The sequence below is a fragment of the Schistocerca gregaria genome, chromosome 1, assembly GCF_023897955.1.
Source record: "Schistocerca gregaria isolate iqSchGreg1 chromosome 1, iqSchGreg1.2, whole genome shotgun sequence".
Lineage (NCBI taxonomy): Eukaryota > Metazoa > Arthropoda > Insecta > Orthoptera > Acrididae > Schistocerca > Schistocerca gregaria.
The window spans coordinates 1170918065-1170933918 of NC_064920.1; positions in this window are offsets into that span (position 1 = coordinate 1170918065).

The following is a 15854-nucleotide window of genomic DNA, read 5'->3' on the forward strand; positions in this document are numbered from 1 at the left end:
TCTTCGGTGATGAGAAAAAGTTTAATTTAGATGGGCAGGCCGGATTTCTGTGTTATTGGCATGATATGGTAACACAGCAGCAGGTAAGAAAGAGCAGAAATTTTTATGGTGGAAGTGTTATGATTTGGACAGCCTTCTGCGCCAAAGACAAATCGCGCGTTTCTTGGCCGAACACTACAAGGAAATCTAACCTACAAACTTAGATGGTAGAGACAGAAGTGATAAGAATGTATGAGGAGCTAGGGGACAAAGGTCAAACATCACCAACAAGATAATGCACCTGTGTATGTTTCTGCTGCAACCAAATCGTGGATTGAAGATACAGATATCAATGTCTTACCCCGACCTGCACTTCGCCCGGATTTGAAATTCGTGGAAAACCTTTGGAATACTTGTAAGGCGTGTTTATCACAATGGAAGACAGTTTGAGGCCGTACGTGACCTGCAAAAAGCTATTCGACAAGACTGGCGACAATTTCACTGCACAAATCGTATACCCTAACCAAAAAACGGCGATGAAAATTTTTGAGGTAATTTGAAAGAACGGAGGTTGGTGAGGTACTAACAGTGCAATAACACAAAAGGACAGTGAGTGCTTTTATGTCAATATCCACCCGTGAAATGCAAACGTTTTATATCGTTACTCGCGTTCCGTCATGACTGTTTTATATGTTTCTACTAGTTTCATAGTAAATTCGATACATATACGCTTCAGACATTGTACTCCTACTTTCGTGGAATCCTGCCTTTGTACTGATTTCCACTACTGTATGCTTAAATACTAATATTACTTGTTTGACATAGATTCCCTAAACTATCAGGTTAGACAAGAAACGGTGACATTATAATCTTCGATAGGGATAAAATATATATGTGCAGTAGATACTATAATTTGTCATATTATGCATTTTTGGCATGTTTTTAGTATTTGCTGGTGTTCCAGGCAATCTACGCTCTGGTATTTCCGTTCCTATCCATCCACTCTCTTCAAAGACCCTAAATACAAGAACTCATCAACAGTTTGTGTGACTTCATTCTCGACATGTATTTTTTTCGAAATATTGATTAAATGTTTAGTCTTATTACAATTTATTTTCATATGTACTTTCAGACTTGTTCTATTAAGATCTTCCATTCGCTTTTGAAGTTTGTCTGCACCAGAGCGCAGTTTAGTAACGCACGAATTTACGGTGGCACTTGGCTCGAAGGTAACAGGTTCGAATCTAGGTAGTGGAAGAATTTTCCACCAAAATTTTTTTCTTCATTTTGTCAGAAACTGCAGGATAGATGGTGGCGTAAAATTCCTGATTATCTGACCTTCCATAAATGACCTGGGTAAAATGACCTCTCTGCAGTGTGGACATGAAATGAGAGCAAGCGAAACTGTTGATGGTAATATGTCGGTCTGATGGCGATGCTAACACAGGAGCTCCCATGGAGCGCTTCACCCGGCCCTTCTCTCATAATGACGACAAGCCACGACACCATACAAGACACGTACATTACAGCTATCTACAAGACGATTCTATACCACGTTAAAGTGGTTCATCTGTACGGAAAAAGACAATATCTACCGATTAGGCTGCTCAACAATCTCGCGGTGCCATACGATTCTTTCTTGCTAGAGCCATAGTCATGGTTTTTGTGTTATCCATAAAGGGATATTGGTTCTGATACGATAAACACTAAAGAGCCAAATAAACTGGTACACGTACCTAATATCGTGTAGGGCGCCCGCAGCACCCAGAAGTACCGCAACACGACGTGGCGTGGACTAATGTCTGACTTACGCCTGTAGTAGAGCTGGAGGGAATTGACACCATCAATTCTTCAGGGCTGTTCATAAATCCGTAAGATTACGAGGTGTTGGAGATCTCTTCTGAACAGCACTTTGAAACTCATCCCAGATATGCTCAATGACGTTCATGCCTGTGGCGTTTGGTGGCCAGCGCAAGTGTTTAAACTCAGAAGAGTGTTCCTGGAGATTGTCGTGCTGGAATTGCCCAAGTCCGTCGGAATGCACAATAAACATGAATGGATCCAGGTGATCAGACAGGATCCTTACGTACGTGTCACGAGTCTTGCCTAGACGTAGCAGGGGTACCTCACCACTTCAACTGCACACGTCCCTCACCATTACAGCGCCTCCACCAGCTTGAACAGTCCGCTTCTGACATCCATGGATTCATGAAGTTGTCTCCATACCTGTACTCGTCCATCTGCTCGATTCAATCTGAAACGAGACTCTTCCGACCAAGCAACATGCTACCAGTCATCGATAGTCCAATGTCGGTATTGACGGGCCCAGGCGACGCGTAAAGCATTGTGCCGTGTGGTCATCAAGGGTACACGAGTGAGCCTTCAGCGCCGAAAGCCGATATCGAAGATGTTTCGTTGAATGGTTCGCACGCTGACACTTGTTGACAGTCCAGCATTGAAATCTGCAGCAATTTGCGGAAGGGTTGCGCTTCTGTCACGTCTAGCTATTCTCTTCAGCCGTCGTTGGTCCCGTTCTTTCAGAATCTTTTTCCGGAGATTTGATGTTTTATCGGATTCCTGATATTCACGTTACAGTTGTGAAATGGTCTTACGGCAAAATCCCCACTTCATCGCTACCTCGGAAGTGCTGTATCCCTTTGCCGACTACAGCACCAATTTCAAATTCACTGAAATCTGGAGAAACTGCCATTGTAGCAGCATTAACCGATCTAACAACTGCGCCAAACACTTGTTGTCTTATACAGGCGTTTCCGACCGCAGCGCCGTATTCTCCCTGTTTGCAATCCCTTGTATTTGAATACGCAGGCCTCTACAAGTTTTTTTGGCGCTTCAGTATCCTTACATGACTGTTGTTCTCTTAATCTGCGAAACGCGACTCATTGCCCTGTTCTGCTGCTCTATAATTTAGAGTTCACGACATGAAATAGGTCCCTTCCGCTATGCTCATTTGTGAAGCCCATTTTCATCCTTTGCTAGGTTACGAACCAAAGATTTTTCTTTACAGTTGGGAATAACTTTACTGAACGTCTTGCACGTAACAGATAGCATACTGAAAATTGTGTGTCTCTCTTTAAGTGCAATAGGGTAGTTACTGCAGTGTACCGGAGATAGTGAGCTGTCGTCACAAATCACTTTGCGATGCCAATTAAATTTTGTAGCTGTATTTTCTTAATATTTCTTGAGGGAAATACAGCTCTAGTGGCTTCTGGAATAAGATTCTTAGATTTATATTAAATGAGTTTTATCCATAGTGGATGCTTTCTAACTCCGTGACTGTTCCTTTATGGGGTGTAGAAAGATATCCGCTACCAGTCACAATAAAAGGTTATTTATTTTCACACGAACGGTTTCGGGCTTGCTCCCATCTTCAGGTGTTTATACATTCATGTACATGTTTGTACTTTTGGAGATGACTGTATAAATACAAAAAAATTATTTGCTGGTGACTATACAGATACAAGTGGGACAATAGTAAGTGGTAAGGCAGCATTTGGAGAAAATACATCTGTACTTACATCAAGATGAAGCACCATTATTACAGTTATGTTGCGGTGATAGTTTTTCCACTTAGTTACACACTTATGGTCATTTTCACGTCCATATTTCAGTTTTACCAAGTAAAACTGGTAATAATGGTGCTTCATCTTTATGTAAGTACAGACATATTTCCGTCAAATGCTGCCTTACCACTTACAATTGTCCCACTTGTATGTGTACAGTCATCAGCAAATAATTTTTTTTTTGTTTCTATACTGTGATCTCCAAAAGTACAAAAATGTACATGAATGTATAAACACCTGAAGATGGGTGCAAGCTCTAAACCGGTCGTGTGAAAATAAATAACCTTTTATTGAGACTGTAGCGGATATCTTTCTACACCCCATAAATTTATATTCCCTCAGGTAGGCCATGGCAACCGTGTTTAGCGAAGTCTGGGTGACCTTGGCTCTCTGAACACGGGTTACGTTACAACCCCGTGTCAGGCTGAGGGTTCGCAGAAGTGCTCGGCCGAAAGGTGGCCTTGTTCCTTAGTCTGCACGACGGCATATTCCTTTGAAATCGGAGTATAGCGAGTGCAAGTCCCCTGCGTATTGCTGCCGTTACGAATATGGGCATCCGAAAAACTGAAGCAAACAGGGGAAACCGCCATTTTGTCGTCTCCAGAGTGAGAAAAATTCATGATCCTACATGCCGGACGTTGTCAGCCAACCAGGTTGACCAGAGGAAAATTCTTGCTCGGCACACTGACGAAAGTTGTGAATCCACCTCTCCAAACCGTCGGTACTTTGGAGCAGAGGGGAACATAAAGGACGTAGAGATGATATGGAGAGATGGGGCGATGAGTTGTTGTTGTGCTGGTCTTCAGTCCTGAGATTGGTTTGATGCAGCTCTCCATGCTACTCTATTCTGTGCAAGCTTCTTCATCTCCCAGTACCTACTGCAATCTACATTCATCTGAATCTGCTTAGTGTATTCATCACTTGGTGATCCTGTGATGCCTCAGAACATATCCTACCAACCGTTCATTCTTCTAGTCAAGTTGTGCCACAAACTCCTCTTCTCGCCAGTTCTGTTCAATGCTTCCTCATTAGTAATCTTTAGCATTCTCCTGTAGCACCACATTCCGAAAGCTTCTATTCTCTTATTGTCGAAACTATTTATCGTCGACGTTTCACTTCCATACATGGCTACACTCCATACAAATACTTTCAGAAACAACTTCCTGACACTTAAATCTATACTCGATGTTAACAAATTTCTCTTCTTCAGAAACGGTTTCCTTGCCAATCTACATTTTATATCCTCTCTACTTCGACCATCATCAGTTATTTTGCTACCCAAATAGCAAAACTCCTCTACTACTTTAAGTGTCTCGTTTCCTAATCTAATTCCCTCAGCATCACCCGACTTAATTCGACTACATTCCATTATACTCGTTTTGCTTGTGTTGATGTTCATCCTATATCTTCCTTTCAAGACACTGTCCATTCCTTTCAACTGCTCTTCCAAGTTCGTTTGCTGTCTCTGACAGAATTACAATCTCATCGGCGAACCTCAAAGTTTTTATTTCTTCTCCATGGATTTTAATACCTACTCCGAATCTCTCTTTTTGTGTCCTTTACTGCTTGCTCAATATAGAGATTGAACAACATCGGAGAGAGACTACAACCCTGTCTCACACCCTTCCCAACCACTGCTTCCCTTTCATGTTCCTCGACTCTTATAACTGCCATCTGGTTTCTGTACAAATTGTAAATAGCCTTTCGCTCCCTGTGTTTTACCCCTGCCACCTTCAGAATTTGAAAGAGCTTTCTCTAAGTCTACAAATGCTAGAAACGTAGGTTCGCCTTACCTTAATATAGCTTCTAAGATAATTCGTAGGGTCAGTATTGCCTCACTTGTTCCAATACTTCAACGAAATCCAAACTGATCTTCCCTGAGGTCGGCTTCTACCAGTTTTTCCATTCGTCTGTAAGGAATTCGCGTTAGTATTTTGCAGCTGTGACTTATTAAACTGATAGTTCGTTAATTTTCACATCTGTCAACACCTGCTTTCTTTGGGATTGGAATTATTATATTGTTCTTGAAGTCTGAGGGTATTTCGCTTGTCTCATACATCTAGCTCACCAGATGGTAGAGCTTCGTCAGGACTGGCTCTCCCAAGCCCCTCAGTAGTTCTAATGAAATGTTGTCTAGTCCTGGGGCCTTGTTTCGACTCAGGTCTTTCAGTGCTCTGTTAAACTCTTCACGCAATATCATATTTCTTATTTCATCTTCTTCTACATCTACATCCTCTTCCATTTCCATAATATTGTCCTCAAGTAAATCGCCCTTGTATAGACCCTCTACATACTCCTTCCACCTTTCTGCTTTCCCTTCTTTGCTTTCCATATGAGCTCTTGATATTCATACAACTGGTTCTCTATTCTCCAAAGGTCTCTTTAGTTTACCTGTAGTCAGTATCTATGTTACCCCTAGTGAGATAAGCCTCTACATGCTCACATTTGTCCTCTAGCCTAGTGTTATGACCTGATGAAATTACTGTCGTCCGGTGATAACTGTGGATTCTTTGATTACTCTGGGAGGTGGTTGGTCAGAACAACAACGTATGAAATATAAGTTGAGTTTGTTACAAAAATGATACAAATAATTTCTTAACTGTACACAGCCCATTGAGACAGGAATACGCGAAATATATCGGACATGTCCGAAAGAACAGACACCATTTGTAAGTATCACTTTATGTGCAGGGTTAAAAAACTCTTCTGTTGACGTACAAAGTGCACGAGGTTCATAATGACAATGCATGCTACGACTGAAACACGATTATCTCCTACCTAGTTGATACTGTCTATTTGACCGATACTGTCTGCTTGATCGGAGGTCACGAACTGGAGAGCCTTCATCTGCTCGCTGTGTATCGGCCTCCATGTTGTGCAGCTGCTAGCGAGGGTGGGGTAACATACAGTTCGTAAGTCCTTGAGCAAACATGACGTCATTTTGACGGCACTTATCGAAGACCGCAGGAAGTGCTATCGACTTTCGTTAACATTCGGTGCTGGCTGCTTGGATTCTGCAATTTCGTAGCGTAACTCGCATGTTATGAATGTGTCGTTTCAAGACAATGGCACACTGAAGAATTGTAAAAACACTTCATTCTTGCTACTATTATATTTAGACTTCATATGATAACGTACAGGTTGTTAAAGTCTTCATGAGTTATAGTTGCAGTACAAAGAGTGGACGTACGGAGGTTCCTCTTGGTGTAACGGTGATAAGCGTTGGGTGCGAAGTATAGGGGAACTATGACGGTGTTCACGTCGTGCCATATTAATTTGATTTCGTCCTCGCGTTTCTAAAAGGTTCTAGGACTTTGTTATTAAACTATTAGAAGTATGTTCCTTCTGTAATACTCAATGATGTCTATAGAGTGCTCTCTCTCTCTCTCTGTCTGTCTGTATGGGTGAGTTGTCATTGTCAGTAATTTGCAAATTAATCGTGAAACTAAAAATGTGAATAAATAGAATAAATATTCGTGTGTTGATCGTCTCGAAAAGCAAACTATCATTCAGAATAAAAATCATGGGAAAAACGAACACATTTGCAACATAATCAATCGTAAATTTTTCTCCGCCACATATTTGTATATAAAACACAGATTACAAGCTAGTTCTTTTACGACACTTCTTTTCCAAACAAACGTCTCAATTTTAAGTGCATCTTTAACCAGCACATTACCCTTTTCGTCATTTTATTAAAACAAATTTTATCAACAACAATGCGTTTTCAATGTGTTGGCGTTTCGAAACAGCATTTATTCATTCGGCATAAGATAAATACGCTGTTGTTTTGTAATTAGTCAACTATAATGGCTGCCTACCCTTTCTACTTACAGAACAACTCTTGAAACTACTTTTCAGAGTTCGTAAACATAAGCTTTTTTTTTGTTGAGCTAAGTTATGAATGCTGTTGAACGTATATATTATTGGATTTGATTCAGACTAGCTCGAACTTTTCTTTATTTTTTTATTTTTTGCTCTCGTAAATTAGTAAGTCGTCCCATTTTCGGTGATGATGAACGCAAGTTAGGATAAATAATTAGATTTATCCTTTATTCAAAGTTCGGTCCACATGGATGCAGAACTTCACACGTTTACAAATATGTAACTTCGAGGCTAAGGTGCCGCAGTAGAGAAAATACGTAACCTACAGTTCTGTCTACTTCAGGTGAATATTATCGTTTTGAACGTCATGTTCACCTCGCATGTTGTTAACCAAACAGTCGCGAAAGCCGACAGAAAGCTCTTTCCTTCTTAGATACAGCGTGCAAAGAAATGACATCACGTTTTGTACGAAGTACGAAGGTTATCCGCCGGGGTGCGTCTCCTTCAGTGCCTCCCATTCGAAGGTGCGGATTGCAGCGAGACTTTGTCAACTTCTGCACTATCGATGCTTGTTACCACTTTGGTAGAGCGATCTTTTGACGACACTACAATGAAGTCAGATATAGAGAGCGGGTCACCTACACATCGCCAGAGCACTTCTCTTGAGCACGTCTTGAGAAAAGTTGATTTTTAACATAGCGATGCTCTTGCTTTGTGCAGCTCACAATGTGCGTCGTCGGTTATGCACATTGTCTTGCTTCGTCGATAATTTCACTTATTAACCATCCATGATACCTTGCTTCGCCTGCGTTTGAGAGCTTGCAGGAGACTGCCCATTCCGTTCAACTGCTCTTCCTGGTCCTTTGCTGTCTCTGACAGAATTACAATGACATCGGTGAACCTCAAAGTTTTTATTTCTTCTCCATGGAATTTAATACCTACTCCGAATCTCTCTTTTGTTTCCTTTCCTCAATATACAGATTGAATAGCATCGGGGATAAGCTACAATCCTGTCTCACTCCCTTCCCAACCACTGCTTCCCTTTCATGCCCCTCGACTCTTATAACTTCCATCTGCTTTCTGTACAAATTGTAAATAGCCTTCGCTCCCTGTATTTTACCCCTGCCACCTTCAGAATTTGAAAGAGCGTATTCCAGTCAACATTGTCAAAAGCTTTCTCTAAGTCTACAAATGCTAGAAACGTACGTTTGCCTTTCCTTCATCTTTCTTCTAAGATAAGTCGTAAATTCAGTATTGCCTCACGTGTTCCAACATTTCTACGGAATCCAAACTGATCTTCCCCGAGGTCGGCTTCTGTAAAGAATTAACGTTAGTACACTCCTCGAAATTGAAATAAGAACACCGTGAATTCATTGTCCCAGGAAGGGGAAACTTTATTGACACATTCCTGGGGTCAGATACATCACATGATCACACTGACAGAACCACAGGCACATAGTACACAGGCAACAGAGCATGCACAATGTCGGCACTAGTACAGTGTATATCCACCTTTCGCAGCAATGCAGGCTGCTATTCTCCCATGGAGATGATCGTAGAGATGCTGGATGTAGTCCTGTGGAACGGCTTGCCATGCCATTTCCACCTGGCGCCTCAGTTGGACCAGCGTTCGTGCTGGACGTGCAGACCGCGTGAGACGACGCTTCATCCAGTCCCAAACATGCTCAATGGGGGACAGATCCGGAGATCTTGCTGGCCAGGGTAGTTGACTTACACATTCTAGAGCACGTTGGGTGGCACGGGATACATGCGGACGTGCATTGTCCTGTTGGAACAGCAAGTTCCCTTGCCGGTCTAGGAATGGTAGAACGATGGGTTCGATGACGGTTTGGATGTACCGTGCACTATTCAGTGCTCCCTCGACGATCACCAGTGGTGTACGGCCGGTGTAGGAGATCGCTCCCCACACCATGATGCCGGGTGTTGGCCCTGTGTGCCTCGGTCGCATGCAGTCCTGATTGTGGCGCTCACCTGCACGGTGCCAAACACGCATACGACCATCATTGGCACCAAGGCAGAAGCGACTCTCATCGCTGAAGACGACACGTCTCCATTGTCCCTCCATTCACGCCTGTCGCGACACCACTGGAGGCGGGCTGCACGATGTTGGGACGTGAGTGGAAGACGGCCTAACGGTGTGCGGGACCGTAGCCCAGCTTCATGGAGACGGTTGCGAATAGTCCTCGCCGATATCCCAGGAGCAACAGTGTCCCTAATTTGCTGGGAAGTGGCGGTGCGGTCCCCTAAGGCATTGCGTATGATCCTACGGTCTTGGCTTGCATCCGTGCGTCGCTGCGGTCCGGTCCCAGGTCGACGGGCACGTGCACCTTCCGCCGAACACTGGCGACCACATCGATGTAGTGTGGAGACCTCACGCCCCACGTGTTGAGCAATTCGGCGGTACGTCCAACCGGCCTCCCGCATGCCCACTGTACGCCCCCGCTCAAAGTCCGTCAACTGCACATACGGTTCACGTCCACGCTGTCGCGGCATGCTACCAGTGTTAAAGACTGCGATGGAGCTCCGTATGCCACGGCAAACTGGCTGACACTGACGGCGGCGGTGCACAAATGCTGCGCAGCTAGCGCCATTCGACGGCCAACACCGCGGTTCCTGGTGTGTCCGCTGTGCCACGCGTGTGATCATTGCTTGTACAGCCCTCTCGCAGTGTCCGGAGCAAGTATGGTGGGTCTGACACACCGGTGTCAATGTGTTCTTTTTTCCATTTCCAGGAGTGTATTTTGCAGCTGCCACTTATTAAACTGATGGTTAAGTAATTTTCACATCTGTCAACACCTGCTTTCTTTGGTATTGGAATTATTATATTCTTCTTGAAGTCTAAGGGTATTTCGCCTGTCTCATACATCTTGCTCACCAGGTGGTAGAGCTCTGTTAGTACTGGCTCTCCCAAGACCGGCAGTAGTTCTAATGGAAGGTCTCTACTCCTGGGGCGTTGTTTCGACTCAGGTCTTTCAGTGCTCTGTCAAACTCTTCACGCAGTATCATATCTCCCACTCCATCTTCATCTATATCCTATTCCATTTCCATAATGTTGTGCTCAAGTAAATCGCCTTGTATAGACCCTCTATTTACTCCTTCCACCTTTCTGCTTTCCCTTCTTTGCATAGAACTGGATTCCCATCAGAGCTCTTGATATTCATACAAGTGGCTCTCTTTTCTCCAAAGGTCTCTTTAATTTTCCTGTAGGCAGTATCTATCTAACCCCTAGTGAGATAAGCCTCTACAAACTTAGCTTTGTCCTCTAGCCATCCCTGCTTAGCCATTTTGCACTTCCTGTCGATCTCATTTTTGAGACGTTTGTATTCCTTTTTGTCTGCTTCATTTACTGTATTTTTATATTTTCTCCTTTCATCAATTAAATTCAATATTTCTTCTTTTACCCAAAAGTTTCTACTAGCTTTCGTCTTTTTACCTACTTGATCCTCTGCTGCTACCTTCACAACTTCATCCCTCAGAGCTACCCATTCTTCTTCTACTGTATTTCTTTCCCCCATTCCTGTCAATTGTCCCCTTATACTCTCCCTGGAACTCCGTACAACCTCTGGTTTAGTTAGTTTATCCAGGTTCCATCTCCTTAAATTCCCACCTTTTTGCAGTTTCTAGCAATTTTAATCTACAACTGATAACCAATAGATTGTGGTCAGAGTCCACTTCTGCCCTTGGAAATGTCTTACAATTTAAAACCTGGTTCCTAAATCTCTGTCTTACCGTTATATAATCTGATACCTTCCAGGGTTCTTCCATGTATGCAACCTTCTTTCATGATTTTTGAACCAAGTGTTAGCTATGATTAAGTTATACTCTGTGCTAATTCTACCAGACAGCTTCCTCTTTCATTTCTTACTCCCAACCCATTTCACCTAGTATGTTTCCTTCTCTCCCTTTCCCTACTTTCGAATTCCAGTCACCCATGATTATTAAATTTTGCGTCTCCCTACAGTACCTGAATAATTTCTTTTATCTCATTATACATTTAATTTATCTCTTCATCATCTACAGAGCTAGTTGGCATATAAACTTGTACTACTGTAGTAGGCATGGACTTCGTGTCGATCTTGACCACAATAATGCGTTCACTATGCTGCTTGTAGTAGCTTACCCGCACACCTATTTTTTTTATTCACTATTAAACCTACTCCTGCATTACTCCTATTTGATTTTGTATTTATCATCCTGTATTCACCTGACCAGAATTCTTGTTCCTCCTGCCACCGAACGTCACTAATTCCCACTATATCTAACTTTAACCTATCCACTTCCCTTTTTAAATTTTCTAACCTACATGGCCGATTAAAGGATCTCACATTCCACGCTCCGATCCGTAGTACGTCAGTTTTCTTCCTCCTGATAACGACGTCCTCTTGAGTAGTCCCCACCCGGAGATCCGAATGGGGAACTGTTTTACCTCCGGAATATTTTACCCAAGAGGACGCCATCATCATGTAACAATACAGTAAAGCTGCATGCCCCTGGGAAAAATTACGGCTGTAGTTTCCTCTTTCTTTCAGCCGTTCGCAGCACCAGCACAGCAATGCCGCTTTGGTTAGTGTTACAAGGCTAGATCAGTCAATCATCCCGACTGTTGCCCCTGCAACTACTGAAAGGGCTGCTGCCCCTCTTCAGGAACCACACGTTTGTCTGGCCTCTCAAGAGATACCCCTCTGTTGTGGTTGCACCTACGGTAAGGCCATCTGTATCGCTGAGGCACGCAAGCCTCCCCACCAACGGCAAGGTCTATGGTTCATGAAAATAGAATAATAATAAAAAAGCTTTCATTACTACAAACTCACGACTTCATTATTTATATGTGACAAAAGTCCGTCACTGCAGTCCCATACAACCTCTCATCAAAACCAACGGCTTCTGCGCTGGGACGACAACGTCGACTGAAGGGGCCAGGTAAGTGGAACTGTTAGACCCTTTAGTGTCATCTTCTGACTAGGTCCTTTCCAGTACAAGTGGAGACAGCTACATGCTACTTGTGTCAACACATAGATGAGAGTAGTGTACTGAGGCTATAGCCATGTGCCATTAACTAGCTGCATATTTAATTGTTGGTGGGAAAAGATGTGCTACTTGACCTGCAGTAAATATCTCTTTTCATTTGCTGGTAAGTCAAATTCGTTAATACACGTCGTCACCGCGCTTAGTGGTAGCGCGGTTACAGACGCCATGTCACGGATTGCGCAGCCCCTCCCGCCGGAGGTTCGAGTCCTCCGCCGGGCTTGCGTGTGTGTGTTGTTCTTAGCATAACTTAGTTTAAGTAGTGTTTATGTTTAGGGACCGATGACCTCAGCAGTTTGGTCCCTTAGGAATTCACTCACAAATACACGCCATCTGGCTTTACTTTTGGAATGTCATTAAGTCGCTTGCTAAATATCTATGTTACTGGTTATTCGCTCTAACTACAAAAATATTAAGAAAGGTCTTCAAATGCTTCTGTGATGACTGCAACATTAAATAGCGGGATGTGATTTGTGCCGCAAAAAGTTTTGCTGGCCGCTGTGGCCGACCGGTTCTAGGCGCTTCAGTCCCGAATCGCGCTGCTATTACGGTCGCAGGTTTGAATCCTGCCTGGGAATGGATGTGTGATGTTCTTAGGTTAGTTAAGTGTAAGTAGTTCTAAGTCTAGGGGACTGATGACCCTCAGATGTTAAGTCCCATAGTGCTTAGAGCCATTTGAACCCAAAACGTTTACATTTCGTCTTCGTCAATTACATTTTAATCTCTGTCTGTCCCTCTCTCTCTCTCTCTCTCTCTCTCTCTCTCTCTCTCTCTCTCTCTCTCTCTCACTCTCTCTCTCTCTCTCTCTCTCTCCCTCCCCCCTCCCTCCCACCCTCTCCGCAATGCCGAGTACTAGAAATATTTGTCCCCTAACTGTTTCATTCGCGGGTGATGAGTGGGAAGTAAGATTATCGGTACCCTCTGTGTACGCACAAACTTCTTTATCAACAAGAAAGACAACGCAGTGCACGAAACAACTCCTGTCCCACGTATTCATTTGCGCCACGTATTCGCTTGCACCACGATAGTGACGTGTCCGCCTCAGAGAGCTGTAGCTACCTATCTGTCTGCTAGAGTAATATATATCTGGGAGAATATGCGAGTCTTGTCTTGATGGGTGGTACGAGCTTTGACTGCAGCTGGCCAATAGGAACACCACGCGGCAGAATTGTTTTGGGACTCCTTTTGACCTACAGACAAGACGGTTCCTTCTTCCTGACGCAGTGACGAAAGGACTTACCGATTTTCCTCGTAGTATAGACGCTTTGTGGCGTGATACTGAAATATATTCATACGAATTTCTTCTGGACTATGGTGAGATTGTTCATGGCATTACTGATCTGCCCTGTATTTACGTGTTTCTATATTATGCGACATTTCAGGTCACGGAGAATTACATTTTTGTCCTCAATAAATTTTGCAGTCGTATTTAGTGTGAGGAGTGTTAGGTATTCTCTTGTGCTTTCAACTTCTTTGGACCCCGTGGAAATCAATACCCACTTTTCATTCAGTTATCCAAGGTTTCAACTGACTTGCCTCAGTGCTCTTCCACTTGCATTTCAATGTTCGAGGAATTATGAGGGCATGCTGAAAAGTAATGCTTCCGAATTTTTTATGTCAAATCTCTTAAGGCTTTTTAAATAAAGAAAAACGTTGTTAACATTCTACATCTATATTCTTCATGTCTACACATTTATTTCTCAATATAGTCATCCTGGCGGCGAAGGCATTTGTGCCAACAAGACCAGTTTGTTGTAAAAACTTTGACTTTGTAGACCTCACCTCTGCTTGTAACGCCTCATCACTATCAAAGGGAAGCCCACGAAGTTATTCTTTATTTTTGGAAACAGATGAAAATCGGATGGGGTCAAGTCCTTGACTTACGGAAGGCGTTCGATACAGTTCCGCACTGTCGACAGATAAACAAAATAAGAGCCTACGGAATATCAGACGAGCTATCTGGCTGGATTGAAGAGTTTTTAGCAAACAGAACACATCATGTTCTCAATGGAGAGACGTCTACAGACGTTAAATTAACCTCTGGCGTGCCACAGGGGAGTGTTATGGGACCATTGCTTTTCACAATATATATAAATGACCTAGTAGATAGTGTCAGAAGTTCCATGCGGCTTTTCGCGGATGATGCTGTAGTATACAGAGAAGTTGCAGCATTAGAAAATTGTAGCGAAATGCAGGAAGATCTGCAGCGGATAGGCACTTGGTGTAGGGAGTGGCAACATAGACAAATGTAATGTATTGCGAATACATAGATAGAAGGATCCCTTATTGTATGATTATATGATAGCGGAACAAACTCTGGTAGCAGTTACTTCTATAAAATATCTGGGAGTATGCGTGCGGAAAGATTTGAAATTGAATGATCATATAAAATTAATTGTTGGTAAGGCGGGTACCCGGTTGAGATTCATTGGGAGAGTCCTTAGAAAATGTAGTCCATCAACAAAGGACGTGGCTTACAAAACACTCGTTGGACCTATACTTGAGTATTGTTCATCAGTGTGGGATCCATACCAGATCGGGTTGACAGAGGAGACAGAGAAGATCCAAAGAAGAGCGGCGCGTTTCGTCACAGGGTTATCTGGTAAGCGTGATAGCGTTACGGAGCAAATTCAAGTGGCAGATTCTGCTAGAGAGGCGCTCTGCATCGCGGTGTAACTTGCTGAGCAGGTTTCGAGAGGGTGCGTTTCTGGATGAGGTATCGAATATACTGCTTCCCCCTACTTATACCTCCCGAGGAGATCACGAATATAAAATTAGAGAGATTCGAGCACGCACGGAGGCTTTCCGGCAGTCGTTCTTCCCGCGAACCATACGCGACTGGAACAGGAAAGGGAGGTTATGACAGTGGCACGTAAAGCGCCCGTCGCCACACACCGTTGGGTGGCTTGCGGAGTATAAATGTAGATGTAGATGTAGATAACAGTGATTCTAAGGCGACGCATTCTTCCGTATATTGTGGCACTGGTGTGTGGTCTGACATTGTCTTGGCTAAGGAGAGCGTGCTTCATGTGTGGGCGAACTCTTCGAATTCGTGCTTCCAGTTTTCTTAGAGTCTCTCATCTACTGACATACTGCAAAAAAGTTACATACCGCAACGTTATAGGACACTATTCGGGGCCCTCTAATGGCAAAGGGTATCAACTTGCATCAACAAAAGTCGATCGAGTAATATGCATGAGATGCAATACTTCAACCGATACTGGGAATAGAATAAATCATTCCGAGGCATTAGTTTTCGGTATATCTTCATAAGAATAACATGTTGCGAGTTCCATTTGTTTATTGTATTTGTTTGGAATGTAAAGACACATGGTCCATGAAATTGTCTTTGCACATGAAATATGTTATCTTATACATGAATACTGATTATTTTATTACGTTTGAATGTATTTGATAACTCAC